The sequence below is a fragment of the Saccopteryx leptura genome, chromosome 3 (assembly GCF_036850995.1).
Source record: "Saccopteryx leptura isolate mSacLep1 chromosome 3, mSacLep1_pri_phased_curated, whole genome shotgun sequence".
Classification (NCBI taxonomy): domain Eukaryota; kingdom Metazoa; phylum Chordata; class Mammalia; order Chiroptera; family Emballonuridae; genus Saccopteryx; species Saccopteryx leptura.
In genome coordinates, this window is record NC_089505.1 from 344,179,945 (window position 1) to 344,195,502 (window position 15,558).

The 15,558-nt window shown below is 34.9% G+C and overlaps 1 protein-coding gene across 2 annotated transcripts in view; it reads right to left on the reverse strand.

Moving 5' to 3' along the window:
• Positions 1–15,558, reverse strand: part of ANGPT1 (angiopoietin 1) — a 286,426-nt gene that overhangs the window by 21,438 nt on the left and 249,430 nt on the right. The gene's annotated exons all lie outside the window — the stretch shown is intronic.

Consider the following 15,558-nt stretch of genomic DNA (forward strand, 5'->3'; position numbering starts at 1 on the left):
TAATAAAATAAAATAAGAAAGGCTCTATCTTAATTCCTATTAGTTTTTGTTTTATTGAATGATTTATTTGTGCTGTGTGCATACCCAACTGATATCAACAAATTCAAAGTAAAAACATGGTGATGATAAATATTTTGAAAAAATTATTAGAAATTAATGAGAAGAGTCCTATGATAGTACAATGTAAACATTGGTTTATGTTTTGGTTGCTATACTTTAAAAGTAGAAGAGTCCAATAAATTGAAGAATAAGAATAATGAATTTTCACTGCACAAGATTGAGAACTTGTACTTCATGTGTAATAGTATTCATCCTCCCAATGTCTACAGCCTTAGCATGTCACAAAGTAGCTGCTTATGCTCTTCTAAGGAACAGGCACCTCTCACTACAGTTATTCTCTGGCACTGGGAAACAGAAATGTGTATCATAAAAATAGTTTTCTCGACATTATTTTAAGAAGTGTGCAAATGAGGACAACTATGCTTCTGTGGAATCCTATAAGAATTCTGGGAGCATCTGTGCAGTCAAGGAGCTGTCCTCTGCACATTTAAAGGGCTCTGCTTTTCCTACGCAGCTATTTAGTTAGCATAGAATAGCAATTATTGACCCAAAGCTAACAACTACACCTGGTTATTTGATACAAGCAAACTAGGGGCCAGCTTTTCATTAATGCCAAGTTGTTGTTTTTTAATTACATAAGAAACATTTAAATTGTGGCTCAAACAGAATATTTAGGTGGCTCTTTTTAATAGTGGGTCTGGCTTATTTCTAAAGTCCTTATATACATTCAACTATCCATAGCTTTCTCTATTTTGCTAATAGGTTTTACAAATGGACCTTCACATTACAAAAGAAAAGTATATATATAGAAGAGTCAAAGTTGGCTTTGCATATGACTATAATGAAAGAGTACTTGTAGTGTGAGTCATTACAGAGAATACTTCCCCCAAATTAACACCAGGAGAATCCTGGACATTTATTTCTTGTCTTTAGCCAGTGTAGACTTGGCTTCCACGAATGCTGATATATGGTAAAAGATAAAAACCAAAAGTCATTCCAGGGTAAAGTACTTGACTTAGGGACAGAAATATGGAAGATGCAAAAAAACAAAAACAAACTCCAAAGAATAACAAAACTCCAAAGAATAACAACAACAAAAATAACAACAAACAACAACAACAAAACTCCAAAGAATATGATTAGATTTGATCAAAAAGGTAGCCACAAAGTAAAAATCATGGGTTTTTTTTAAACCCATTTTTTCCTAATTAAGGGAAAAAAATTGAGTACCATTCGATCATATTAAGGGGAAATAAAATAGGTAAATATGCATTAAAATTGGTCATGAATCTCTAGTCATCCCTGATGAAAATACAGTTACTCCTTTTCTCTCATTTACAGAAATTTAATGAACATGGGGGCGCATATATCTTTTCAAGTTGCTTTCATTTTTTTTTTCAGACAAATACCCAGAGGCAAGGTTGCTGGATCATTTTTTGAGAAATACCCATACTGGTTTTCATAGTGGCTGCGTCAGTTAATATCCCACTAAGAGTGTACAAGTCTTCTCTTTTCTCCCCCTCTCCATGTTCACTGCAGTACTATATAAAATAGCCTATGTATGGAAACAACCAAAGTATTCACCAATGAGTAATTAGGTAAGGAAGATGTGGTACATACCACAATTAAATATTACTGAGTCATAAAAAAATAAATATTGCCATTTGCAACAACATGGAAGGCTTTGAAGATACTATGTTAGTGAAATGAGTCAGGGAAAGACAAATATTGCATAATCTTTCTTATATATGGAATCTTAAAACAAAACAAAATGAAATCAAACTCACAGAAGTACAGAACAGATCGGTCACTGCCAGAGGTGACAGGGGGTGGGAAGTGGGAGAAATGGGTGAAGAGGCTCAAAAGATTACAAAAATTAAAAAGTAATTTTAATAAAGATTATATTATATTTCTTAATGAATGTAGGACAATAATGACTTCTATTTGGAAGAACAGACTTCAAACTATACCATATAAGTAATTCTATAATTCTGTAACTTTCTTTTCTTTAAAATAGGCAGCCCAAATCTCATGCATCCAGTTTCTCATTAATTTTGTCTACTTAAGAGACCAACATACTTTTGGTCTCTCATATTTTTTTCATCTTCACTATTTTCAGGGGACAGAGTCCCTTTCATTAGCCAAGGCAGTGGGAGTTGTATGTATGACAAATTGAAGTTTGGTTTCAGGTCTTTTAAACAGTAGACAGACTCTCTCAGATATGTGAACTTTAAGGTCTTATGTACTGACAAGTCGAGCAGATTTTATTCTGGCTCTGCACTCTCTCCCTGCTACCATATGGAACTAGTTTGTCTTTTTTACAATTACTTGAAGAAAATGCAAAATGACCCCATGGTTCTCCTTCAGAGCCTGGTATTAATGACTCAATCTGACAGTTTCCAACTCTGCTGTCCTTTGGTTGCTGCTCCAGGGCTGTCTGCTTTAACTACCCACCCTGCCCTGTCCCTGCCCTACAGAAAAGGCTGGGCACCATTTGCAAAGAAGGATGTCACAGAATGTCTTTTTGAACTGAGTTTAAATGTTATAGGTAGCATCTTCTGTTTAAAATAAAGAAAATACTTCTCTTGTCAATCTATATTTAGAGAAAACAGTATTTCCCATACTGTACACCTCCAACAACATTAGCATTTGTTTGGCATTATGAAGATGACATTGGGAGGTATACAAATAATTAGTAGTGCAAGAAAAAAGGTATGTATTCATGTCTTAGCCATCTTTGTTAACTACATGTGCTATATACATAACAGATATTCAGTAAATACTCATTGAGTCAGTTATGAAGAGTTCGAAGTGTTTAGAATTTAAGTTATATTCCTCGCAAGAGATGATTTATACATAGTAATATTTTATCTCTAGTAATGTTTTACAATCCAAGTCCATGAGCATTATTTTTCTGGTTTGAAATATTATTGACTTAATGGTCTGCTCAAATCATATTGGGGCACTGCCACAATGAGAATGGAATTAGTTCATAGATGCCAAAAGACATTTGAAGAAATAGCTCATAAAATAACCCATTAAAACAAATCCTAGAACGTTTATATGAGCAATGAGACCATCCAGTTTTACAAAGGGACCTATATCCATACTTGTGTCCATTCTGTGGAATAATTCCATCTGGAACGTGAGTAATCATTAATTTTTTTTTTCAAAAGATTTATCTTCTTTGTTACAGGAGAGAGGATTTATTGCCAAATATTAAATCTTAGGATTGGGATCTCTGTTGGAGGAGAGTCTCTTCAGTCTGTGTCATTATGTGCAACCCTGTTTGATAGTGTGTCACTCTAGTGTTCATAAGTAAACAGAATTATTTACTTACTTGAAAGATGCTGTCAATGAATATGTGAAAAACTGATAGAAAATATATGAGCAAAGTTAGTGCACCTAGGAAAAAAGAAGTGAATAAATGCTTATGGTAGTTGGATGGCAATGATCTGAAGTCATAGATATAAATCTATAAGTAGGAAAGAAAGTACAAAAGAAGTTTAAAAAGAGGGTGGAAGAAGGAGGATTGAAAGACGTATTAATTTATAATTTTACTAATGAAGAATTAAGGATATGAGGTTTAAAAATACCTTAAAAGGACATAAAGACCAGCAGATATGTGGTTGGTACAAAATAAGTATAAAGGAAGGAAATAACTGACAATAAAGTCATTACCCAAAATTCTTTCTTTTTTCCTTTTTCCACTCCCCACTAAATAAATAAATAAATAAATAAATAGCTAGCTAGCTAGCTTCTGAAGACTGAGACTGTGTCTTGAGAGAAACATTAGTTTCTGAAGAGTACTCTGTGTCTTGAGGGGCAGGATAACAGAACAGTTTGGAGCTTAACTATCTGGGTTTGAAATCTGTCTCCTGCCGTTTCTGATCCTCAGTTGCCTCATGGGCAAAATGGCTCTAATAGCAGTGACATCTTTCTATCATTATTAGGAAGATTAAAGGGGGTAATATATATTTAGTGCTTAAAAAGACTGTCACATATAAATACTTGATAAATATTATAAAAATTAAACATAGAAACTAAACTTCTCTAATCAATAACCATAATCTATGCCATAGCTTAGTATACATGAGTTATATGAATGACAATAAAGTGACCCAATGTCAGTATATATAACATTGATAGACCTGTGTGTAAGCTTACTAAGACTGATGAAAATGATAGAGACATAGCTAATTAAGACATGCATTTAGGGAATAAACTGGAGACATTAAATATAAAAAGAACTAATTTTCTCAAATCCATAAGGCCCATTTCTTTTTTTTTTAAATCTTATCGAGCAAGCAAATGCCAAGTACAAAGAATAAAACACCAAAAAGCTGCTTTGCTGACTGGCTATCTTGATTCAGGACTACTTTATTTTAAACCCAAGTGCCCAAATACTGATTCTTTAATTCAAATGTTTATTCCTTAATAAATTAAAATTCCAATCTTTTGAGAAGCCAGATTTTTCTTGCCATATAATTGGGTGTGTTACTGGCTGAATCCAGCATGTTTTACCCCGTTCTTTACTCATAATTGATAGTGAGAAAAACCCATGAAAATATCGCCCATGCTGACCAACCTTTAACTCGCATTTCTATTTCCTGAAACTTTCCTTATCACATTCACTCCTCATTAATTGCTGTCATTTGTTCTCAGATAAAATTGGATCATTGGAGAATCACCTGAATTTGTGTATATTAACCTAACCATTATGGTAGGAAGAGGTACATTATCTTATTTGCTTCTTAATCCTCAGATGCCCTGAGGTAGACATGTTACATATCCTTGAACATATTCAGTGCAAGGTAAAATAAATACTTGAGATAGTGACAGTCGTGGAAATCTGTGCTGCTATTAAAAAAGATGAATTCTGCCTGACCAAGCGGTGGCACAGTGAATAGACTGTCGGACTGGGACGCGGAGGACCCAGGATGGAGACCCTGAGGTCGCAAGCTTGAGCGTGGGCTCATCTGATTTGAGCAAGGCTCACCAGCTTGAGCCCAAGGTCGCTGGCTCGAGCAAGGGGTCACTCAGTCTGCTGTAGCCCCCCGATCAAGGCACATATGAGAAAGCAATCAATGAACATCTAAGGTGTTGCAATGAAGAATTGATGCTTTTCATCTCTCTCCCTTCGTGTCTGTCTGTCCCTATCTGTCCCTCTCTGTCTCTGTCACGAAAAATAGAAAGATGAATTTCCAGGGATACAGAAAACATCAACCCAAGTAATAAGAAACTTCAAAAAATACAGTTTTCATGTTTTTCTCTAATTCCATTGATTATTTTATATATTAGTTTTCATTATAAGTGCATAAATTGTACACTAATTTTTTCATCTACATATTTAAGTTTTGAAGGTATCCCTCTTTAAATCTCTCCCTTGACTTACCAATATAAATATAATGTAGAACTTTGATCAAAATGAGTTTAATCAACCACCCAGTTTTTAAACTTTTGACACTGGAAACAATGATACCTATTTCAAAACCCTAGTAAAATAAAGTTCTTAGTGTTCCTCAGTGACATGAAGATTGTATATGTTTAAAACTCATGAAAAATTCTTCCTCCAAAAAAACCCACTTTACATACTATTATTATCTCTGAGTTCCTTTGCATAATGATGAGAAAGTACACACTATTCTGTAAATTAAAAAACCAAACAAAAACAGCTAATGTGTGTTCATGAAATCTGTTGCAATGACACCATATTTCCCAAGGTTCAGAAATACAATGTTGAGATTCTCTGTTTTTAGTTCTAAATAAAATAAAGCTCTTTTCGTTTTCTTTTCCGTTTCTAAGAATATATTAAAAAACTAGTATCAGAATGAATGATGTTGCACTAAGACCTCTGTAAAAAATACCGACAGTCCCTCCAATGTATTTCAGTTCTCTTGGCATTGTGTGTGGCTGCCAGTCAACTCCAAGTGAGTGGCTCACGGACCAAGCCCTCCTTCGGTGCCTGAAAGACCAGGCCAATGGCCATCTCACAGAGTTTATGGGTTTGCTTTTTTATTTTATTTTCTTTTACCAAAAATTAAGTCAAGTCCTTGTGAAACTTGTGATCAAAAAAATTTTTTTATACTATAAACAAGTTCAAGGGAGGTAGGCTCATTTTCATTTTTATTTCTCTTTAAAGAGCAGCAAGAAACTTTCTTTCCAGTATTCCCAAAAGGAATATATGTAGAGAGAGGAAAGGGTGAGTAGAATGTTGAAAACCAGGGAGAGACATTGTCTGAGGTTTTGTTTTTTTTATATTGTTATTATTTTTTTTTTTTGCAATGAGGAAATACTTTTTGTTGTTATACTTGGACAATGTGTTGCTATAAGTTCTACAAATAAGTCTCCTGCATGCATAAGCAGATTCTTCTGTTGACAGAAATCATCAGTGTGCTTACTTCTCTTAATGATTAGAATAAGAAAGAGTCCAAATTCCTTATCATGAAAATGGCCCTCTGTTCTCTGCAGCACAGTGAACCCCTACATACAAGATCCTTGCTGTTTTCCACTCTAAGTCTGTTCACATTGTTCCTTCTGGCCTGAATGTGCAGACCTTCCTCGGTTGTCACCACCCTCCATATGAACAAACACTCCTCACAAAAACACATACTCATATTTCACAAATCTCCAAGGAGTGCATCTGTGAAGCCTTTCCTGGCCCCTTCAATCTATTCCAATGTACCCCATTTATCTTCAACCCTAGTTAATCGCCTTTTCTTTGGTGCCCAACTATAGCCTATTACAAAGGTTCTTACCCAGGGACTGTGTGTGAGGAGCTGAATCATGCATAAATGTAAGCAAAATTTTGTATTTGTCCATTTAATCTGGACATAAGATCCAGAGTTCCATTAAAGTTTTTAAAAGGTCCATGATTCTTTGATCCAAAAACAAATATCTGATAGAAGATGGTATGAGTTTGGGTGGTGGGCAAACAATGCAATACACAGATCATGCATCATTGAAACCTAGATGATCCTATTAACCAATGTCACCCCAATAAATAAAATATTAAAAAATTAACAAGGATGAAACAAACAAATAAAACAACGACCAGAAATACTAAAACATATTGCAGATAGAAGTTATATTTCATGCCAACTCTCCCATGTTTTCTTCCTTCTCCTCAACCATTATCTCAACAAGGCCAACAAACATGGTATCTCCTTTAATGTCATTAAAGTTTTATTTCTACATTAGCACAACTTGGGTGTACTTTGTAAGACTGAGATACCTGGGTCTTACCGCAATATTAGAATCTCTGCATATGGGATCAGAAATGCATACACTTTAAAGAAGCACCCTAGTTTATTATATAAACACCAAAGTTTGAAAACGAGTGAATAATACCAGGAAATAGTAGCAACATGGTAAATATTTAGAGGCTGGCTGGCTGGGTAATGAATAAATGCATAGTATGATTTCAAAAAAATTATAACAACTTTTAAGAAAGTAATTTTAGTGACTTTATATAGATTAAAGCAAAACTATATCTAGTTAAAAGAGAAATAAAACAGTTACGGATATTGAACAACTACATACTTAATAATTATTATTTATTTACAAGCCAAGAAAATAGTGACTTAATGTCTCTAAATATCAGCATATCTTCTAGGTTAGGGGGTGTTAAAAAATCATACAATATTCAAATGTAATTTTTCTACTAAGGATACCATGCACTTTAAAAATTATATTAAAAATAGGTACAACTATTTATTTGATATTTAATCACATCTATGATTTTAAATCATAGTCCTTTAAAATAATTATTTTATAAAAATGAAGTGACCTCTAATTGTTTATACAATGACTTCTTATCTTCAGATCTAGAATTTTTTTTTAATTGTTCATAAGGGCATGAGAAGAAAGTTGTTTTCACTTGCAGCTAAAAGTAAATAATACTAAAATTATTCTTTATCCAATTGTTTTGAGCTTCAAACTGAAGCAGATAATAAAATAGCACTTTTAATTCTTTTTATTTTATTTTATTTATTCACTTTTTAAAATTTTATTTATTTATTTATTCATTTTAGAGAGGAGAGGGAGAGACAGAGAGAGAGGAGAGACAGAGAGAGAGAAGGGGGGAGGAGCTGGAAGCATCAACTCCATATGTGCCTTGACCAGGCAAACCCAGGGTTTTGTACTGGCAACCTCAGCATTCTAGGTCAATGCTTGATCCACTGTGCCACCACAGGTCAGGCTTTAATTCTTTTAATAGAGAATAAGCAGACCAATAAATATTGGCATTTGTGATATTAATATTTGCACTTTGCAAATATCTGGAATCAAGTAAGTGCTCAATTAATATCAGCTGAAGTTGAATGTTAAGATGCTACTTTCAACACAGGGTTTGCAGTTGATGCAGTGTTGCTACTTGTTGATACTTGACATAATTATTCAAAATGATTTCAAGTTTATGGTTGAAATGGATCAAGTCTCTTGTAAGAGAAAAAGCATCTAGAGAAAAAAAGGATTGTAAAATTTATACAGTAATTAAAATTTTATATTTTTATTTTCATAACTTTAAAATTTTTACTAAAATAATAAGAAAATATTAATTTGAAAATAAAATGCAGCCTTATGTTCATTGCAGCATTACTTATGATAGCCAACATAAAAGGAAGCAACCCAAGGGCCCCTCATTAGACAAGTGGATAAAAAAGATGTGGTGCATACATAAAACAATATTACTCAGCCATAAAAAGAGTGAAATCTTACCAGTTTCTGTAATATGGATAGATCTAGAGGGTATTATTCTAAGTGAAATAAGCCACATAGAGAAAGACAAATAGCATATGATTTCACTTGTATGTGGAATCTAAAGAACAAAATAAATGGACTAACAAAATAGAAAGATACAGAGAACAGACTCGTGGTTTCCAGACGGCAGAGGGGTCAGGTGACTTGGTTAAAAAGGTGAAGTGGTTAAGAAGTACTAATTGGTAGTTACAAAATAGTACAGTAAAGCACAAAACATATAATCAATAATATTCTAATAACTATGGTGCTAGGTAAGTACTTGAAATATCAGGGGGAAGAACACTTTGTAAAGTATATGATTGTCCCACTATCCTCGTACACCTGAAACTAATATAAAATAATGTTGAGTATAAACTGTAATTGAAAAATAAATAAAAAATGTTTATAACAATTTAAATCTTGTACTTCCTGATAAACTCTCAGTTATTCATCCATAGTGAATTCTATAAAAATCAAAGCTCCCTGTCACCTAGTGGTGGCTATCAGAATTGCAGGCAGATTACCCAGTCCCTGTAACTCACAAATTACTTAGCAGTGATAATAACATGGCATCCTTTTCCAGGATCAGTTGGCCTACAGCAATAAGGTACGCTTTGTATTTCTTTTATTTACATTTCATTTACTTGGCAGCATACAACATAGAAATTCTTGTGTATCTTTCGTGAGGAAAGAAAATAAACTGATGAGCCAGCAGTTGACTACATCAAGCAGCAATCTAAGAATTTAAAGGAATAGTGCTTTATTAAAAATCTTACATATATACTATAATATGCTACTATTGTATACCATAAACCTCTGCGGACAGACATTTTGACGTGTTGGTCTCTGAATTTCTGGCATCTCAGTCAAAATCAGCCGTGTTTGTTGCATACAGAAACATGCCTTTGTTGATATATCTATTACAAATTTATTAGAAAGTACTTCCTCTCCAGACATGTGCCAAAAATTGCAGAGAGATCCCTGCTCTCCTCGATGTGGTATTCTAATAACAAGGAATAGCCAATTCCAAGCCAGTATGACAAGTAAGGCCTCTAATAAAGACATGCACAGAGCCCAGGGAGAGCAAATGGAAAGAGTTCTTCATCCACTCAGAAAGCAAAGCTCCCCTGAGTTAAGACTTAAACGATAAAGAAAAACAAGTCAAGAAAAGAAGTTAAACTCTGAATGGATGGAGGTTGAATTCTGCAGGGTTTTGTTTCATATGCAATGTCTTGCAAATTGCTGCTGCTCATATTTAATGAACAGAGTAATCAAAACATTGAGTGAAAAAAATTACTGGAACGTGATACTAGACCATTTTAGATGGGCTGTCTTTAGAGCTGTCACCAGTTGCCAGCCCAAAGTCTTCCAGATTTTACTAGTTACTAGTTGTCTGCCTCTTCTTTGTGTCATCACTCACTTATACTCTATGCTTAAGATATCATATATATTATAATTATAAATACATATATATATAATTTTTTTCTACCTTGATCAATCCAGGAATGTTGTAAAAAGTAACTTTCATACTAAGACATTATAGGACTCATTTATAAGCCTTCACATATACTTCCAACTCTGAACCACTTCTCAAGCTAATTCCAATTTGTCATTTTTATGTCAACTTAGGTTACCCCTTGGAGGCCCTTCTAACATCTCCAAATTAGTGAGATACCCCTATTCATTCGTAAGCTGAGTAGGCTCATGGCATTGTAATGAACTGTCTGCCTCTGTACTATTTATCCTTTCTCCTACCCCATCACACGTGTCTATGCACTTGCATGCACACACACATACATGACTATACTGAAATCTTTGTGAGCATTTTATTTCAGGATTTAAAATGGCAAATAATTCATTCATTGAAGATACAGATTTTGTCTTTTCAGTGAACAGCACTAGGAAGACCCAGAGCAGGGGATCACATGACATCTCCCTCGACTATTTCCTGAAGACAGCGCCAGCTGGTTTTAGCAACCTTTGCCAACCTATAAGTTTCTAGGACAGCAGTTTTTGAGTCCTATCCAGCATTAGTCATTTGGGAGCAGGACTCTTTCTGGGAATCTTAGATCTAAAAGTAGTGGGGTGTTTATTTTTGTCAGCTTGGAAAAATACAAGACTCTAAAGTCTGACATTAAGCTGCATTTAAGTCAAGAGATTTTTTTTCTGACTCTCAGAAGACCTGAAGAAAGTACAAGTGACTTTGTAATACCATGGTTTTTTCTTCTTGAATATATATCATCTCAGTTAAAGAGCATAAAATGCAATTTTGTTGAATAACACAGTTACTTCTCTGTTTTAGGAACTACAACAAAAGTTGTAGTCTAAGTAAACACAATACACCTCCTAAATCAGAGAAATAATCTGAAAATACAAATGAAATTACTTAAAACTTTGAGTTTTATTTCTGGGCTAAAAATTCAAGAGCATAGACACTGCCAGGATATTTCCTATATATATTTTTGCTACCTTGATCAGTCCAAGAATTCTGTAAAAAATAAATTTCCTCTTAGCATTTCAGCACATCTGCTACTGGTTTCAGCCAAGACCATATAACCCAGAGGATCAGAGAAATGAAAAACATTTCATTAAAAAGAGTGAAACAACTTTTGCAATACCCATAAAAATGCACAGGTTAAATTTACATGGGAAGCTCCAGAGAATTCTTTTCAATCCACACTGATTTGTTTTGTACTTGAAATACATACATGACATGGGAGTACTATAATTTTTTTTTTAAATAAGAATTCTGGAATTGAAAAAACTTCATACTTACCTCCTCATTTTACTTCTGGAGACTTGAGATTTAGAAAAGGGAAGTAGCCTGTCCAAGGTCCTTCAGAAAAGTATCTATAGACCCAAGTCTGGAGTTTGTATTTTCTTGATCCCTAGTACAAGGCTTTACTCACTACATCAAACTTCTTCCCAGTAAATATCTTGGCCCGCAGCAACTTTGTGCAAAAAAAATATTTAATGGCCAAATTATTTTCAAGGATTTTTTTGTGGCAATTCTGTTTATAACATTTTCTTAATCTCTTCATGTGGAATCTGTTCTAGAGCATGGTTTTAACATAGCCATAGTCAGTTCTAACCTAAAGGTATCCCCCAAATTATATAGAAATAAAATATAAAAACTATTGCAAAATTATGAATTATAATTATTACAGTGAGATTCTAATTGGAATATAAGGTGTTCATTATAAATGGTTAAACATTATTGTTTACTAATGTAATTTACTAATACAGATTCTCTATTGGTTCGAAGGAGGTCATTAGTCGATGCATAATAAAGACTTTACTAATCGAGTCAATACTATACAATATAAAGGAATTAACTTTAGGGAAAACCTGTAATCAATATTTGAAAAAAATTAACATGCAAAATCACTTTAGCTAATGACATACATTCCCTAAAATTTTGCCTTTCTGATGAGGCTAGAAATTTTTAATATAGTTTTCTTTTTCTTTTCATACCTGAAAGTAGTACCAGTAAATTTATTTCTAATCTTTACATTTTTAGTCATGATAACACGATGCGTTGGTTTTTAAGCAATGCTGTACAAATATCTGAGGCACTAGCAAAAAGAAAGACAAAGGGATATTGTATTAGGCTCCACAACAACTTCAACCAAAATAGAACAACTTCAGGTGACTTATATATTATGATATATTTAATAAGAATTTTCTTTAAGGGACTTCATATTCCATTGCCAAACCAAACCCAAAACCTGAGCAAGTGAATGAAACTCAGCCTAACCCATGGTGGGACAAATGGATCTTTGTGCCTTTGGATTTGATAAAGTAGAAAGTATACATCAGTTATACAGTATTCTTGTTGTTGTTTTTTTAAATCTAACTTGAATCTCATCAAAAAGAAATAATCAGATAAATCCATAAAGAAATCTCTCTGAGGAAAACTGATCTGTTTTCTGAAAAAATATCAATGGTGGGTATATAGCAAACTGCTCTAGGTAAAAGGTGACTAAAGAGACCACCTAAGAAATGAGTGTATCTGGACTGGGTCCTGAACCCAAAAATAACAAATAGATTAGTAGAATTGATTTTAAGGATGGATTTGGACAGATTTCAGTATAGATATATAATTACAATTTTTTTTTTTTTTTTTTTCATTTTTCTGAAGCTGGAAACAGGGAGAGACAGTCAGACAGACTCCCGCATGCGCCCGACCGGGATCCACCCGGCACACCCACCAGGGGCGGTGCTCTGCCCCCCAGGGGGGGGTGCTCTGCCCATCCTGGGCGTCGCCATATTGCGACCAGAGCCACTCTAGCGCCTGAGGCAGAGGCCACAGAGCCATGCCCAGCGCCCGGGCCATCTTTGCTCCAATGGAGCCTTGGCTGCGGGAGGGGAAGAGAGAGACAGAGAGGAAAGCGCGGAGGAGGGGTGGAGAAGCAAATGGGTGCTTCTCCTATGTGCCCTGGCCGGGAATCGAACCCGGGTCCTCCGCACGCTAGGCCGACACTCTACCGCTGAGCCAACCGGCCAGGGCTAATTACAATTTTTATTGAATCAATTATAAGTATCTTGGGTTAATTAAAATGATTTACTAATATCTAAATACCTTTCATTATTGAGTGGGATTTTAGTTTGCCCGATACAAAATGTGTTTGCATACTCTTTCTGATTGAGTCCCTATAAACAAAATGGTGCAGATGATAGGAGACAGAATATTTTTCCCTTTTCAAGATTAAAAAAAACAAAAAACTAAGGTGTAAAAGTAATAGGTGATCCACTCAAGGTATAGCTAGATTGTGCTATTGTCCTCTTTGGTTAACCTGGGAACTATGTTTCCCAGAATTGCCTTCCTTGTGTTGTTCCAAGTTAGAGGTGGACAGAAGAGGACATGTGAGGTTTTGATGGTGGAAGAACAGCAGCAAGCCCGACCCTCAGACTCATCAGATATGGCGATGCTCAAGGGCAGAGGTGCCCAGCAGTTCCCAGATTGTCCTCTCTTCTACTCTTCCTCTAGCTTGCCCTCCCCAGGCTATAAACAGCTGCGGAGCCACCAGCAGATGCTTAATGCACAACCCCAGGCAACAGAGCTACACTGAGCACCCGCTTCTCTTCGATCTACCCCTTTGTGGTCTCACTTTGGTGGCCGATCATGTTGGATTTCTATGATTTCTCTATAAACTTTTGGTTGTCCACTACCATGCCAGTTCATGACCATCTGTGCTAGTGGCCCTTTCTTTGATTTTCTATCTTCACCTTCCAGACCTTTACTTCTCCAGCTCATCTCACAATTATGTAAATTAAACTTGTATATAACAAATCCTTTACTTTCATAACAGTCATCATTTCTCTGTTTTCCCGACTCAATACTGATACAACCAAGTTGGTTTCATGGACAGTAAAACCAGATCTCAATATTGAATAGCTTCTTAATCTTCTGATTTCCAATCCAGAGTTTTTCCCAGTAGATTAGAACATCTTTCCAATCCTACCAATAACCTGTTATTTTTTTAAAGCATTTATTTTTTTGGTGGGGGTTCTGTACTTGTTTTTTTAACCCTAAGTATTGTTTTCAAGAAACCAGTAAAGTTTTTAAGAAAAGAAAAAGGTCACTGTAAACCTTTAACAGATAGAAACTCACTGAAGTATTTATTAGAAAGATAAAAAATTAATCATTTACCATATAATTAAAGGGTCATAAAATAAAAAGGAATTGTGTACATAAAGGTAATTCTATTCTAGAAAATAATTTCTGAGCTGCAAGGAGCTTTACAAATACTTATAGGACAGAAATTTGAGAATAAGAAAGATGAGATAATGTGTCCATGAACATTCATATTATTAAAGACAAAAATGGGATTAGAAGAAACATTTTATCTCTTAGAATAGGAATTTGGGTAGATTTAATTCTAGAAACTTACTAATAAATTTTATATTATTAAGGGACAAATATATGGCAAGAAATTATGAGATCAAAGCTTGTATCTTAACTTCTACTCAAGTTAGTACCTGTAACCTTGTACATAGTATTATGCCTCAGATTTCTTACGTGAAAATGAGGTGTCTGGTGCATTGTATGTAGTCAGCACATATTAGCTATCAGTTAATAATTTGGCTAATTTAGGTATATATCTTGAATTTTGATAAAAATGTTTTCTAACCTCAATGCTTAGACATAGTGGGAAAAGGTACACACACAGATACAGTTATTTAAACATAAAAACAAAAACATTTATTAATGAGTTTATAATAAAATGTGGATACCTAATAGCCACAGAATGTTAGGATTATATGAGAGCACAGAGCATCCAAGTTAGCCTGAGAGTGAGGAGGGTACCTTTCTCTAGGAAATCAGAGTAGGTATAACATGTAGGGGAGTGCTCTTGGGATCAATCCATGCCACAAGTAAAGAAAGCAGAACTGAGAAGAGGGAGAAGCTGGGCTCATACACAGTCACAGTAAAGACCTCAGCTAATCTCAAGTGCAGTTCTGGCCCTTGGATGGTCCTTCAGAATTGCCCCAAACTGAGGGATGGGGATCTTTCTATACTCCACATTGACCAGTCACTGAGTATAATCTGTCTGCTGGAAGGAGCAGTGGCTTTGGATGATGTGACTTTCTTTGGCAACAGGGAATGCCCATGTAGGGGACCTTGGCTATAAGCTGTTAGCCAGCAACGCAGGAGGCGAGAAGAACACTTTAGTTCTGAACAGAGGCAATGGGTTTAGCACACAGAGAATCTATCATAGTAGGTATCAGGGAAGACATCCTGGAACAAGGGAGAAT